Source organism: Felis catus, chromosome D4, assembly GCF_018350175.1.
Source record: "Felis catus isolate Fca126 chromosome D4, F.catus_Fca126_mat1.0, whole genome shotgun sequence".
Taxonomy (NCBI): domain Eukaryota; kingdom Metazoa; phylum Chordata; class Mammalia; order Carnivora; family Felidae; genus Felis; species Felis catus.
Genome location: NC_058380.1, coordinates 76,227,467 through 76,241,645, shown reverse-complemented (window position 1 = coordinate 76,241,645; position 14,179 = coordinate 76,227,467). Strand labels below are relative to the sequence as shown.

General features: G+C 47.8%; 1 protein-coding gene across 8 annotated transcripts in view; it reads left to right on the top strand.

Annotated features, from left to right (window-relative positions):
- ASTN2 (astrotactin 2) overlaps window positions 1-14,179 on the top strand; it is an 882,958-nt gene that overhangs the window by 643,730 nt on the left and 225,049 nt on the right. The gene's annotated exons all lie outside the window — the stretch shown is intronic.

Below are 14,179 nucleotides of genomic sequence, written 5' to 3'. Positions count from 1 at the left end.
ACATTATGATCAGTTAACAACATCTGCTGTGATGCAGATAGTGGCAGGGGGTGGTCTATGTATTGCTCTCCCTGCAGTAAGGCAAAGTGAATGCTAAAGTAACAGACCCACCTTGTGACACTGATTCCAGAGGGGGACTGGGTATGCCAAGCAGGACTAGAAAGATCTAGGCAGGGAGGTGGGGCTTTCTACCACCAAGTGGGTCTGCTCAGCATTTCACCGGTCTGGAGGGGACCAGAGCACCGAACAGGCTAATTAGATGATGCCTGTCAGAAGCCAGGAAGAGCTGGACCTTAGAAGGCAACCAGAGTAGCCAAAATCATCGCTGGACCCTCCGGGCCCAGGCAGGCTTAGTGTGGAAGCTGCTTAGCCTGTCCGTTTTCTTTGACCTTCACCTCTCCTCCCAGGTGGTGCCCCAAGGACCACATGGAGTTTTGAGTCTCTTGCCTCAGCTCACTTTTCACTAAATACTGCTGTGGTCTTGATATGTGTGTATTTTAAAAAACTACCTTTCTCCCAATTGGGCCTCCATTTCACTCCTTGACTTGATATTCACATATTCTGCTTAGCTGTGACCTTGATACATGAGACTTTTACCATGATTAAGAACTCTCTCTATGAAGTTATCTATCCCCTGGCTACCTTGGATAAAGACTTCCTCATTCTGAGATAAAGCAGAGGTTTTGCAATCAGATGGACTCTGGTTCAAACGCAAGCTCTACCTCTTACCAGCTGTGTGTTCTTGGGCAAATTGATTCACTCTCTAGATCAGTTTCCTCATATGCAGAACACAGGCTCCCATGAAAGCATAGCGTATCGATGGACTCATCTAGCACTGAGCTGGGCACCTAATTATCATCTTGACCCAACCCATTCCTTCCCCACCATAGTTGCCATGTCTGCTCAGGTAGCTGCATTCGTGTGTGTGTGTGTGTGTGTGTGTGTGTGTGTGTGTGTGTGTACGTGCGCATGTGCACACGCGTGTGTGAAAGAGAGAGAGAGACCAACTGAAGGAGGTAGGAGGAGTCAGAAAAAAAGAGAGATAGGCAAAGGCAAACCAAATACACACACACACAGATACCCAAAGGAGAGACCAAGAAAGTGTAGAAGAGAAAATTTATGCAATTAATATGACTTTTCCAAGTTTATAGACTCTGTGACCCTGTGAAAGGACATTTTCCAGTGAAGGTTATACTGCTCTTGAGTTAAGATTGGGATAGTCCATGGTAGAGATGTCCTCACAGATAAATGCCTGGTGCCACCTTTAAAAGATGTTTTATCTCTATTATAATTTCCCAAGACTGTCCAAGGGAATGAATTTCTGCATTTCCATTTGAATTACAATGCACTTTTGAATGTCAGCTGAGGCATTCCTAGACTCCTCTTTAAAGGAGTTTTGGCTGTTTGAAAGGCAGCCCAGGGTTTGAGGTGGGGGGGAGGAGAAGGGAAAGAAAGTCAAATGTCACCTCCTTTTGTGAGGACAGTTGTGGCCAAGGGGCTGATGCGGGCTGGAGAACTCTCTGGGGCTTTCAGTTTCCTGAGGGAGCTTGCTTCAAAGACAGCAACCAGACATGAAAGGAGTCATTCTCAGAGCCGAGACCTGCCTGGGCACCGGTTTACTTCTCTGTAGATTCAATCATCGGGGGCAGTTTTCAGGTCCCGTTTGCTTGACCTTGTGTTAGCAGTTGACAGAGTTGACCACTTCCTGCTTGAGGCACTTTCTGTGTTTGCTTCCATGGCACCAGACCTTCCTTGTTGGCCACCTCCCTTCTTGCTGGCTCCTTTCTCTGTCTGCTGCATCCTCCTCTGCCAAACCAGTTGGTGTGGCTGCACAGGACCCTGGCCTGGGCCCTCTTCTTGGACTGTCCTTCCCTCTGTGGGGACTTTGTCACCATCCCTACAATTGATGACTCCCACTTCACACCTGTGCCTCCAAGCTTTCCTCTGATATTTGCTGTTATGCCAGCTCCATTGCCCACCCAAACTCTGCCCCACACACCCTAGACAACCTAGCACTTTCCGGTGTTCTCACAAAACGTGCCATGATCTGTTTGGATCTTGGGAAGGGAGACAGAAGGCTGAGTCCTTCTTCTTCTTCTTCTTTTTTTTTTAATTTTTTTTTAACATTTATTTATTTTTGAGAGACAGAGAGAGACAGAGTGTGAGTGGGGGAGGGGCAGAGAGAGAGGGAGACAAAGAATCCGAAGCAGGCTGTAGGCCCTGAGCTGTCTGCACAGAGCCTGATGTGGCGCTCGAACTCAAAAACTGTGAGAAGTTGGATGCTTAGCTGATTGAGCCACCCAGATGCCCCTGCTGAGTCCTTAATATCTCCCTCTCCCTCCCCCTGCCATTTTGCAAATCTTATCCATTTTAATTCCCAGTTAGGTCTTGAATTTACCCTTTTCTTTCCATCTCACTGCGGTCGCTCTGTCACAAATTGCCATCGTGGCTTGTCTGGACTCCAGCTTTGGCATCCTACCTGGACTCCCTGCATACACTCCTGTCCCCCATCAATCCAAACCACATAGCAGCCCTCAGGACATGGACGAGTCAGGGCTCTCCAGAGAGATGGAACCAACAAGATGGTTGGTTGGATGGATATGTAATATTCATGTAAAAGATACATTTGATACACACACACACACACACACACACAGATTTATTATAAGGAATTGGCTCATGTGACTGGTGTTATTGTGCAGGCTAAGTTTCAATCCAAGATCTGTTCAGCGGACTGGAAATTCAGGAGAGCTGGTAGTATAAGTTCTAATTCCAAAGCTGGTGGGCTTGGGACCCAAAAAGAACCAATGTTTCAGTTTAAGTCCAAAGGCAGGAAGAGAATGACGTTCCTGCTCAAACAGTCAGGCAGGAGGAGTTCCTTCTCACGGGAGGGTCAGCCTTTTTGTCCTAGTCAGGCCTTCAACTGATTAGATGAGGCCCACCCACATTAGGGAGGGCAGCCTGCTTTAGTCTTCTGATAATCTCATCCAAGACACCTTCACAGACACGGCTAGACTAGTGTTTGACCGAATATCTGGACACCCCATGGCTCAGGCAAGATTTCACATAAAACCAACCATCATGGGATGTTTCTAAAACAGACATTCCTTCATGCCACTTCTTGAATGAAAACTCCTGGGTGCTGTGTCCTTGCCCTGAGGTTAATTTCCAGACTCTTCTGCACGGCCTCAGGGCCCTCCCAGATCTGCTGTGTCCCCAACAGACTGCCCCTTCCTCGGGCCCCATCTGCCCCAGGCCGTCTGCCTTTCAGTCACACGCAGCCGCACGCTTCTTAACGACAGCAGGAGTCAGGGATCAGAGCCTGTCCACATCCATCTATGCCAGGGTCTCAGCCAGGTGGTGGGATGTGGCTGAGGACCCCTCTCCCTTCCCCTTGCACCGTGGCTTGGACGCAGCTACTTGTAGGATGCATCTAGCTCTGAGGGAGAGGGGAGGGTAGAGCGGTCAGGGGAGGTTAAGGGAGAGCTGGACACTCACTCGCTAGTCTGCAGCACGCCAGAGGAGGGAACCCACTTCTTTCTCCTCAGAGCCTTGCAAAAAGACGATACAGGATGTGGTTCATTAAACACAAATAGGCCCATGAGACTGCCATTTCCACCAGATGAAATTACCAAAAAAAGCATTTGTTCCCCGCTTTAGATTGAGTCCATCTGGAACGGAACACCCTAGTCTTCTTCCTATTGGTGCGTACCAAGAATAATAATCCTTCGCGGCGCTCGGCGCAGAGCAACTCACAGAGCCCTCTCACGTACATTATTTCATCCAATGTACTCCTCGCACAACAGGCCTGGAAGGGAGGCGTTGCTATCTGCATTTCATGCTTGAGGAAACTGAGGCTCAGAAGGGTAAGGCGACCTGAGGGAGTTCACACCAGGGAGCGTGGCAGAGCAGGGATTTGAACCCAGGCTGCTTTAATCATGAAGACCCTGTGTGTGCATAGCACGGCGGCCTCAGAGAACTCTCTAGATGCTGGCTGGCATGAGACCCAGGGGAGCTGTTTGCACTCCTGTTCTGTTTCTCTTATCCACCACTGGAAGAACTGAGGGAAGCAAAGACTTAGGCCCTCAGCTTGGGCGGGGGAGGAGGTACTCTGTGCACCAGTACCCCTCTGGTAGCTTAATTCTCTGTCTTAGCTTAGCCACAGCACTGCCAGACAAAGCCAAACCCTAAAACGTCAGAGCTGGAAGAGGCCTTGGCAGGCATCCAGCTAGGGTGAGCTTCTTCTTTTACGCAGGTTTTGATCAAAAGGTAGTAGCTGCCTGGAATGCTCGCGGAAAGAGATCCTGGGTCAGGACCAGGCTTGGTGACAGGAATCCAGTGGTCACTTAGCGACATCTACCATGGGCATGAAAGGAAGAAACAATGACTCTTGTGTAAGGCATTCTCTATTCTCATCTGGGCTGGCTGTTCCCATTCCACAGATGGGAAAGTTGAGGTCTGCTTATCCAATCTGTTAGAACCTATAGTTACAACGTAATAACCAGATAACAGCGTTGTTTTTTTTTCTTCACCCTCCTGAAAACTCAGAGCAAATTCAAAGTCTCCTGCTTGCCAAAGCCCCCCATATCCTCAGAGATGGCAGAGTTATCGGTGGACAGACTGCACATTTTCTTGTTTTAGGGTACGTGCACACACAAATACATCCTCCCCTGAAGCCCTGGAGTTCACCCCTGTTGTTCTTCCCCCTTGGACAACAATACAAGATGGATACTGCTATAAGCTGGTTACCCTTGATTCTATTCGGCCAGGGGTGAAACCACACTTGTTCTGCTATCACAGGCCTATTCCCAGGAAGGTGATACAGGGACTGAGGGAGCGGGGCTGTCCAAAGGGACCCTTCTCTCTCAGCAGTCCTGCCCTAAGAATGTGGAATTTCCCTGGAGATGAATATGGGGTTTTTGTTCTCTCTCTGCCTTCAGCCCCTTAGTGAGAACAGAATGGTCTGGAAGGAACCCTGGTGCACCGAGGGAAGCTTTTGTCTTCCCCAGGTCGGCAGCAGCAGATAGAACCCATCAACCTGAGAGCAGCCTCACTCACAGATATCACGGCACGGGGTGTGTTTCCTGCCGCTCTATCTCTCCTGTTCTTCCTTCATACCTTCTCACCCCTCCATCTTTCCACACTAGGGGGTCCACTAGTGGGTCCGGCTCCTGGGATATGCCAGGCTCTGTATCAGGTGCTGAGGCTGCAAGGCGAGTGAGACCCACCCCCTGCTCTCAGGAAGCTCACAGCCAAATAGGAAAGATTAACAGGTGGATAGACAGTTACAACCCTTTTGATAAATGCTTCAACAAAGGAAAGCATGCGCGTGTGCGTGTGTGCACTGTGTGTGTGTGCACTGTGTGTGTGTGCACTGTGTGTGTGTGTGTGTGTAGGGTCAGGAGTGAAGGAAGCAAGCCTGGGAGACTGGCCCCTAACCACGTAGGGTGGCTGGGAACTTTCCTGGAGGAGATGTCCCAGCAGAGTCCGGGAGGGTGTGGGCATTTGCCAGACTGGGGTGGTAGAGAAGGGATTTGCAGGGGACAAGACGTGAATCTGGGGTGTGGGAAAGCCTGGTGAATGTTGAGTCCTCTCAGGCCAGTTTGCAGCAACAGTGCCTGAATCTCTCCAGGTGCTCTTTAGGGACACCACTGGCTTCTTTTTTAGGTCTTGGAACGTCTCCGTTCCTCAGTCTTCCAAGTAGTTAGAGAAACTGCCATTGCCTGTGTCGATAGTTGAGTCCTCTCGCGCAAGGGCGAGGCTGTATCTCCAAATGCCTGCAATGGAGTCAACACATGGGGCTAGTTTCAGAGGTACCTGGGGAATAGTTAGGAAAGCATCAAGGTTATTATGAAGATGGTATGAGGTCGTGTGATGAGTTGGCTTGTAGGAACTCAAATCAGTCATTGTTCCCCCCTCCTTATCAAAGGCATACCTTTCAACAAATACCGACATACATACCCGGTGTATGTGAGTCTTCTGCCCCGTTTGCCAGATGTGTGACTAGGGCAAGGCATTTTGATTTCCTGAGTCTCAGTGTATCTTCAAGATGGGTATAGTGATGCCTGCTTCACAGTATTGTTAGCAGAATTAGCAGAAACAATGATTATAAAGTGATAATCACTGCACCTGGCATATAAGAAATACTCAGGAAATGCGAGCTGTGATTGTGATCATTTATTATTGTGAGATGCAGTTGAGTCAGTGATGATTGTTATTACCATCATTTTCCCAAAACAAAAAGCCTAATGGTATAGCTCTTTCCAGTCCTGAGTACAGAAGCCTAGATAAGCCTGAAGTCACGGCTATTTCTCACTGGATGATCTGCCAGCTTGAATTTGAGTCCTGCCTGAACCTGGGGGTGGTTGGGGTGGGGGTGGGGGAGCAAAATTATCAAAAAGCACAGCCTGGAACCCAGCAGTGGGGCACAGGGGAGTGTTTGCACAGCTGGGCACTGAGCTTATAATACACGAGAAGGATGTGTAGGGCTGTGTGCGTTGGGGAAAGGGATGCCGGAGGAATGGGCAATGATGACTGATTTGTATGCAGTTCCTACTGTGGGCCAGTTAATCACATGATCTTGCGTTGTCTTCATGAGAAGCCGGCAGGGTCCAGAGTATTATGTCCATCTTCCAAATGAGAAAACTCATCTGCTTAAGGTCACGTGGCTGGTAATAGGCAGAGGCAGGATTCTATCCCAGGACTGTGTCACTCTAGAGCCCCAACGCCCTACTTCATCCCTGTAAGAACAGATGCCAGGTACTGAGAACCACTATATGCCAGCAGGCATGCTGGGCACCTCACATACAGGATCTCAGTGAATCCTAACAACAAACCCTCTGAAGCTGGTGTCTTCCTGCCTAGGAAACTGAGTCTCAGGAGGTGCTGGGGTGGGAGGGGGGATGTATATAATCCAGAGACATATAGCTGGTGGAAATACCTGCTCTTCCCTTTCTTTCTTTTCTTGCTCAGGGCCTCTCACCATTTACGTTTTGCTGTTACTTAACCACAGTGGCCACTCCAAAAAGTTTCCTCTCTGGGAGGCATTTCTCTTCCTCTTGAAACAGGTAGACATACTTCATCGGAAGAGTGAAAAAATAGAGGCAGATAGACCAGCATGATTCTAGCCTGCATGATGTCGATCATTTGGTTCCAGATTCTTGTTTTCTATCAACACCCTGGCTTTGGGTCGGGGCGCAGGCTTCGAGCCAGGTCTTAGAGACTGACTTGACCGCTGATCCATCATTGGGTTGGAGCTGGTCTTCATCTGACACACAAGCCCTAGACCCCAAGTGTTCCTCTGTAGGATTCTTGGGGTCTGCCCTTCTGTTTCCTCACATTCCATGGGCGCCCGATGGAAGGCTTCTTTTAGAGATCTTGGTCCAAGAAGTCCCTGAAGTCTGAGGCACCACAATCACTGAAATTCACAACCGGAAAGACCCTTAATTCAATAAATCCATTAACTGTAGATGATGAAATGGGTAATGAAAAACTTGTTCAAAGGGAACTATAAACTAGTGACAGGGTTAGGACTCAAACCAGCTCCCTTTTCTTTCTTCCTTCTCATTCCAAGAAGATGTGTTAAGAGACCCTTTGTCCAAAGGTATCTCCTTTTTGTTTCTAACAGCTTTATTGAGATATATAATGTACATACCACACGTCGAAGGTATCTTTTTGAGCCTTCTCTTCCGGTGGTGATTCTGCACAAAGACACAGTTTGGGTTGAGTTTCCAGAAGGAAACACAACTTTTCATTATTGTCTGGTTGAGAAGCTTCTTCAAAGAAAATGAAATCGGAGGTAAATACGCCTCCCACTTTCAACTATGTCCCGTTTTCTGTCCCACCTACTGTCAGTGATTCAGGGAGGCAGCTGGTGGGAGGGGGACAAGGGGGCACAGCCAGCAGGGGCTAAATGCAATACAAAGTGTTCATTTATATTAACGTATGAGCGAAGCTGACCCCCTGCCCTGGTTTTGCCCAGCAACAGTTTTAGTGTCTACTCTGTGCCAATGCGGCACCAAATTCAGCGTGGCTCTCCCTTCACAGAGCTCAGTCCAGACTTGGAGAGAGATAGGTAATGAGGAAATCACAATGCAACGTGGAAACGCTAGGAGCAGCAGCCACACAAAGCGTGGTTTGGACACCTGACTCAAACTGTGCGGTGGGTCAGGAGGGGCATCCCAGGAATCCTGCAGGAGGCAAGGTTTAGGCCACGTAGGTGGGTAGGGAGAGGGGAAGTTTCAGGTAGCAAGACACGCATGTACAGAAAAGGCCCCGAGATACGAGACAAAAAGTGTATGGAGCAGATTGCTAGGGAGGAGCTGAGATAAACGCCAAATCCCCCTAGATGCGTGGACCATGTTAAGAAATGCGCCCGTTTTAGTAGGAGCCGTTTAAGGTCGTTTAAAGATTTTTGTGTCATATTAATTTGCATTTCAAAAAACGATTGATTCTGGCTGGTGCAGGGTGGGACTGGACCTGGGATTGAAGGACGTGTATATGGGATGCTAGATAAGAGTCATCAGGGAAGATCAGTTAGGAAGTTGTAGCCTTGTTTCAGGAGAAAAAAATGATAGCAGCTTAACATTTCGTAGTCGTGAAGCTGGGAGAAAACAGAAGTAAATGGGTAAGAAATGGGGCGCTGAAGGGTTTCTTTTTTTTTTAATTTTTTTTAATGTTTATTTTTATTTTTGACAGAGACAGAGCATGAGCGGGGGAGGGGCAGAGAGAGAGGGAGACACAGGCAGGCTCCAGGCTCTGAGCTGTCAGCACAGAGCCCGACGCGGGGCTCGAACTCACAGAGTGTGAGATCATGACCTGAGCCGAAGTCGGACGCTCAACCGACTGAGCCACCCAGGCGCCCCAGAAGGGTTTCTTAACGTAGAGCAAAGGAAGGTCAGCCGGTGTTGGAGAGCGGAGCTCAGGTTTGAGGACAGTGAGTGTGAGGGTTCTCAGGGAGGTCTTCATCCAGCACAGCAGCCCACAGTTCACATCCCGATTGGCAGCACAAAGTGGGCAGCTGGACATACCCCAGACTGGTAATGAGGGGGAAAAACAAACAAACCGAAAATGCAGGTTTGGGACCCAGTTGGTAACCGTCATAGGAGACAGAGCTCCCTGTATAAAGACACAGCTCCCCTTTTGCAACTTGTCTCCTCAGGGAGCAGCCTTCCCCCCCCCCCCCCCCCCCCCCCCACCGCCCAACCCTGGGCCCAGTATTGTTTCTGAGGTTTTCTTTAGAGCGGCTTTATTTCATTTAGAGGGGCTGTGCATGCTTCTCGTTTCTGGCCAGCTTTTCCTTCTGTAAAATGCTGTGGGATAGTGCATGTTAGGTAGGCTGGCGTTAACGTCTCCCATTTCATGGAGGAGGGAGAAGGGCCTGTGCAGCCATCGATGCCAGAGCAGGAGAGAAGAATACATCCTGCTAGGGCTTTGGCCTCAGCATTTGTACCTTTCATTTAGCTAAGAATTAAGTAGCCTTTATGGGAGGTGCAGGGCGGATGGCCCATCTGTGTATGGATCACACGTTTCTTCCAGCACATCCATCGGCACAAGCTTCCTTCTCCTGCATCCAGCCCTGAGCCAGGATCAGGGGAGATACGAAGGAGGCCCGCTCCCTTTCCACCCTTTGAGCCACGATATTTACAGTTTATTTCTAACCCTGCTCTAGAATCATCAGGCTTGCAAACAAGTTTCAGGTCCTTGGGCCTGAGACAGTTAGGGTTTTTATTCTCAAGTTTAGATATTGTCATTTCACAGAAACACAGTCTTATTCATGTGGTTGCTCATAAACTACATTCGTAAAACTTAATTTATCATACTCTGAAGTGTGCCGTCACAGGGCAGTAGTGGGATGGACTCCCACCCGGTATGCATGCGGTTTGGCCACAGAACTGATGCTCCCGCCCACACATCAAGATATAAAAGGGCTAATCGCTCACATAATGAGGCTTTCTGCTCTCCCGAAGGTCCCAAGTGGCTTGAGAAAACAAGGAGAGACTGGCCTGGCTAGTATATAATGGGCAGGGGGGTTGGGGTATGTCTCCACTGTTTGAAATTCCCTCTGGCACCAAGAGTGGGAGCACCTGGGTTTGCCAAATGAGGGGCTGATGGGGAAGTGGGGAGTAGCGGGGCTTGGATGCTGTCAGAATCCAAGCATCAAATATGGAGTCAGAATCATTACAATTCACCCTGGATGTTTGGTTACTGAAATGTGCTATGATTCATTTAATTGAACTTGAACGTGCGTAAGTAAGCCATTATGGCACTCTATGAGGGTTGCAGTGTGAGGGTGGTAAGGGAAATGAAAATTCTACTAAATGCCTTATATAAGAGCCCAACGCTGTGTATTTTGAGAAATGAAATGAGTGCTTTGGTCACTATCAATAATGTCTGAAACTCTGAAGGCGATAAAGTGTCTTAGTGAGGACTTTTGTTATCGATTTAGTTTGTGTAGAGCCATGTGTGATCTTGATTTGTTTCGGGTATCTGTGACACAAGAGATTCCCAGAGATCCTAGATGGAGGACTGTTGCACCCACTGACTGGACCAGATGAACACATCTTTGGCAATGGCCCAAGAGTACAGAGGAATGTGGAGATGGGGTGGACTGTTGGCCAGGGCGTCCAGTGAAAAGAGGACTGCATGAAGTTTGGCCAGTTGTGTTGCCTCTTGGGTCCTGTCTCATTATCAGGAACATACCAGTGAAGGACTGAAAAGCAGCAGCTGTCCAGCAAATTTGATCATATATGATGGTTGGTGATGCCATCTGTAACGTTACTGGGTTGATCATAGGGGACTCCTCAGATAGCCAAGGGGTCTTGGAAAAGGGGTGACCTTCTCCAGCACCATGGTATCCAGCCAAGGACCAAGGATGGAGGGGGGACCCTGTCCTGCAGACGAGGTATGCCGAGGGCCTACGTTTGGCTCTGTGCTGGAGCAGGGGGGTCTCGTGGCTGTGCTGAACTTTCAGAGTGCTGCTTCCCCGACCCAAGGCCGAATGGGCAGCAAGGGATGGAGGGCCACAGGTTCAGTGTCCGTGACAACCAGCCTTTGTTTCCAGGAGAGCCCAAGATGCAGCCAGCAATTGCACTCTAATGGCTTATGTTAATTTTTGTAATTACTTGAGTTCATGAATAATGACCCAGAGGAAAAATCCTTTTATGCTAGCCATCTAGCAGAATAGCTAAACACGCATATTTCTGTCTTGAAATAAATACACACACATGCACACAATACATACATATATACGTCTGTATATAAAAATCGTGACTCCATTTAACCTCTCAAAAACAGTCAAGATGACATCCTGACTACTTTCATCAAATAGCCTTTAAGCTTGACGTGCAGCTTCCCTTGGGGGGTACAGTACTATGAGTGTTTGCCTCCACCTCTCCCGGAATCCCTCTCTCCCTCCAGTAGGCTTTTCCTTCAGAAGCTGAGCAGTGCCACCCGCAACACCAACACAGGTCTGCAGTCTCCCGACGTTAACTTGAAAATTTCACATCAGTGCAGCACGACGGGAAGTCACGTTCCCTGAGCACCTCACACTTTCTGAATTAGGTACTTCTACGTATGCCATCCCATTTGTATCTTTTAATTCTCACGAAAGCGCTGTAAAACGTACACTGTCTTTGCCTTCCACCAGATGAAGAAACCATAGTTCAGCAGAGTGACAAGAGCCTAGCAAGTTCCAGTAGTTGGGGCAGAGTAAGGACTTGGACCAAAGTGGAGCTGATTATTACAAAGTGGAGGTTCTTTCTACCACTCCAATGTATTAAACACAGTTATAGCAAGAATTAGGCAAAAACAGTGAGGCAAAATGCAACAATTCTAGTTGGTTAAAGAGTAATTAAAATCGTAGCGCTAAAAGGGATTTTACCAACGATCTAGTCTAACCTCTTTACAGACTGGGAAACTGTTGGAGAGGTGTGTTGATCACCCGAGGCCACCTGAATAGGTCAAGGGCAGAGCTGTGATTCAGACCTAGACGAAGTCCAGTGACTTTCCCACTAGAATACATTGGCAGTCCCAGAGCTGCCTCACTAACTTCGGACTTAGCCAGGAGAGCATGAATATTAATGATATTGACAAGATATAGCCATAGGTCTGGAGTCTAAGTATGTATTTTGCTAAGCAGCTTTGTACCTCACCACTGCCCTGCTTGTAAAATTCATCCAGGCATCTGCTATTTCATATCTGTAATTTGTTTTTGAGATCCCTCGAGGGGCTGTACGTCCTGAGTACAAATCAGCAGCCTAGTCAGGTGCAAGACAGAGCCCCCCGTTTCATGCCAAGCTCTGCCTTCTACTTCCCTGCGACAGAGCTGGGTAACACTTTACTTTTAAGAGGCCATTAATTAGCACTAGATTAAAAGTACAACTACTTAAGCATTACTTGCCTTACCCACAGGAACACTGTAGGACTCCAGCCAAGTTTATCTTACTGACTGGAATAATGGAGTGTCCCTCTGCGGACTGTCTCTGGCTGGAGTGTACATTGGGACTGGCCCTTACAATCATTCAGGCAGTGCCTATCCCTGGCCTCTCAGGAAGTCCACGGCAATGTAACATTAGATTTCAAGTATCTTAGGAAAGACTGAAACAATTTCTGAAAGAGTAGACACATGAATATCATTTATTAATTTTTTTTCTTTTCTGAACACTTTCCATAGTGCCTGGCCCACAGTAGGTACTCAAGAAATACTGAATGAACCATTGCTCTAAAACCTTAATTTCTAAGTTAATTACTCAGAATGATAAAGGGAGGCAGGGACTTAACTAACCTGTAAGTAATCTGTTGCCTAAGAATACCGTTTTGTCCAACGTGAGGGGGCTACTACGTTAAGAAGATGAAGGTTACTGGAGACCTATCATCATTAGCAAGTAAACAGCAGCCAATTAAATAACTGAGGATATATTTTGTGTTAGGGACCATGCTATGTGCTCACAGCAATTTATACAATAATAGACACATGAAATAGGGAGAGTGATAACAGAAAGGTACAGGTGACCAGGAGAGGAAATGCCTGAGAAAAGTTGTGGCTGGCAATTAGGAACCCATAAAATAGGAAAGAGGGAAAGTATAGTTTGGAGTGGTTGGACCACCTCATGCCACTCAGGGAAGACAGGAACAGCTGTCACCTGTTGAGTACGCCGAGGACTACATCCAAGTAGTTTTGCATCCATTGTCTCGTATTTTACACCCTTCCTGTGAAGAATCATTTCCATCATTTTCCAGAAGGGGAAAGGTGAAATGGCTTGTCCATGGCCACATGGAAGATTAGCAATGGTTTTCAGAAAGTGTTCTGTAGATTCTCAAGAGTTTTGTAAGAATAAACAGGAGGTTAGATGAGGGGATAAATAAAGCCTCTTCTCCAGGCCCATAAACCTGCTTCACCCAGAGCAGGGGTGATCTACTTGACATGACAGACTGGCATGTGAGACTTTACTCAACTAAGGGCACTGTTGCTTAAAAACAAAAAACAAACAACAAACAGAAACTGCTATAATTGAGGAAAACGGTGTCCTGGGGATGGACTACGTATGTGATTGAGTCAACTCGGTAGGTAATTGAAAACTGATTGGACTAAGCACAGCCTGAAATATTCACATCAAAGAAAAAACTATTCAGGAGGCGTCCATTTCCCACCCATTCGGAGTCAGCAGGTGCCTGCCGTACTTGAGGACCACGGCATGAGCATAGTTCAGCAACGGGAAGCCCTAAGTGCTGAACAGCACTGGTGATAGCACTTGCCTCCAAAAGCATCAGCAGCTACAGGGTTTCTGGACCATTTATGTCAAGCCAGCCCACAATGTACATTTCTGTGCTGCAGACCCTGTGCCAGAGGCCTCGACCACTGTTATTGCCTCAGCAAGCCCCCCACTGACAGCAAAGACAGACCTCCTACTGCCAGGTGCCATCACAGAGAAAGTGGCTCTAATAACTACTGGAGCCATTTGTGATGCACTTTTAATTGGATCAGTTTCTTCTCAATTCTACGATCTTTGGAAATTGGGTGCAATTTCATAATCAGAACACGGGGCATTCTCCAGGTGAGAAGCACAAGAGGAACGAATTCAACATCCTACCAATTATTTCCTTTCCTATTCTTTGGCAGCTATTACAACAGAAGCCAAAAAAGCAACGCGACCACCAAATAAAAACAAAAACAGATAAA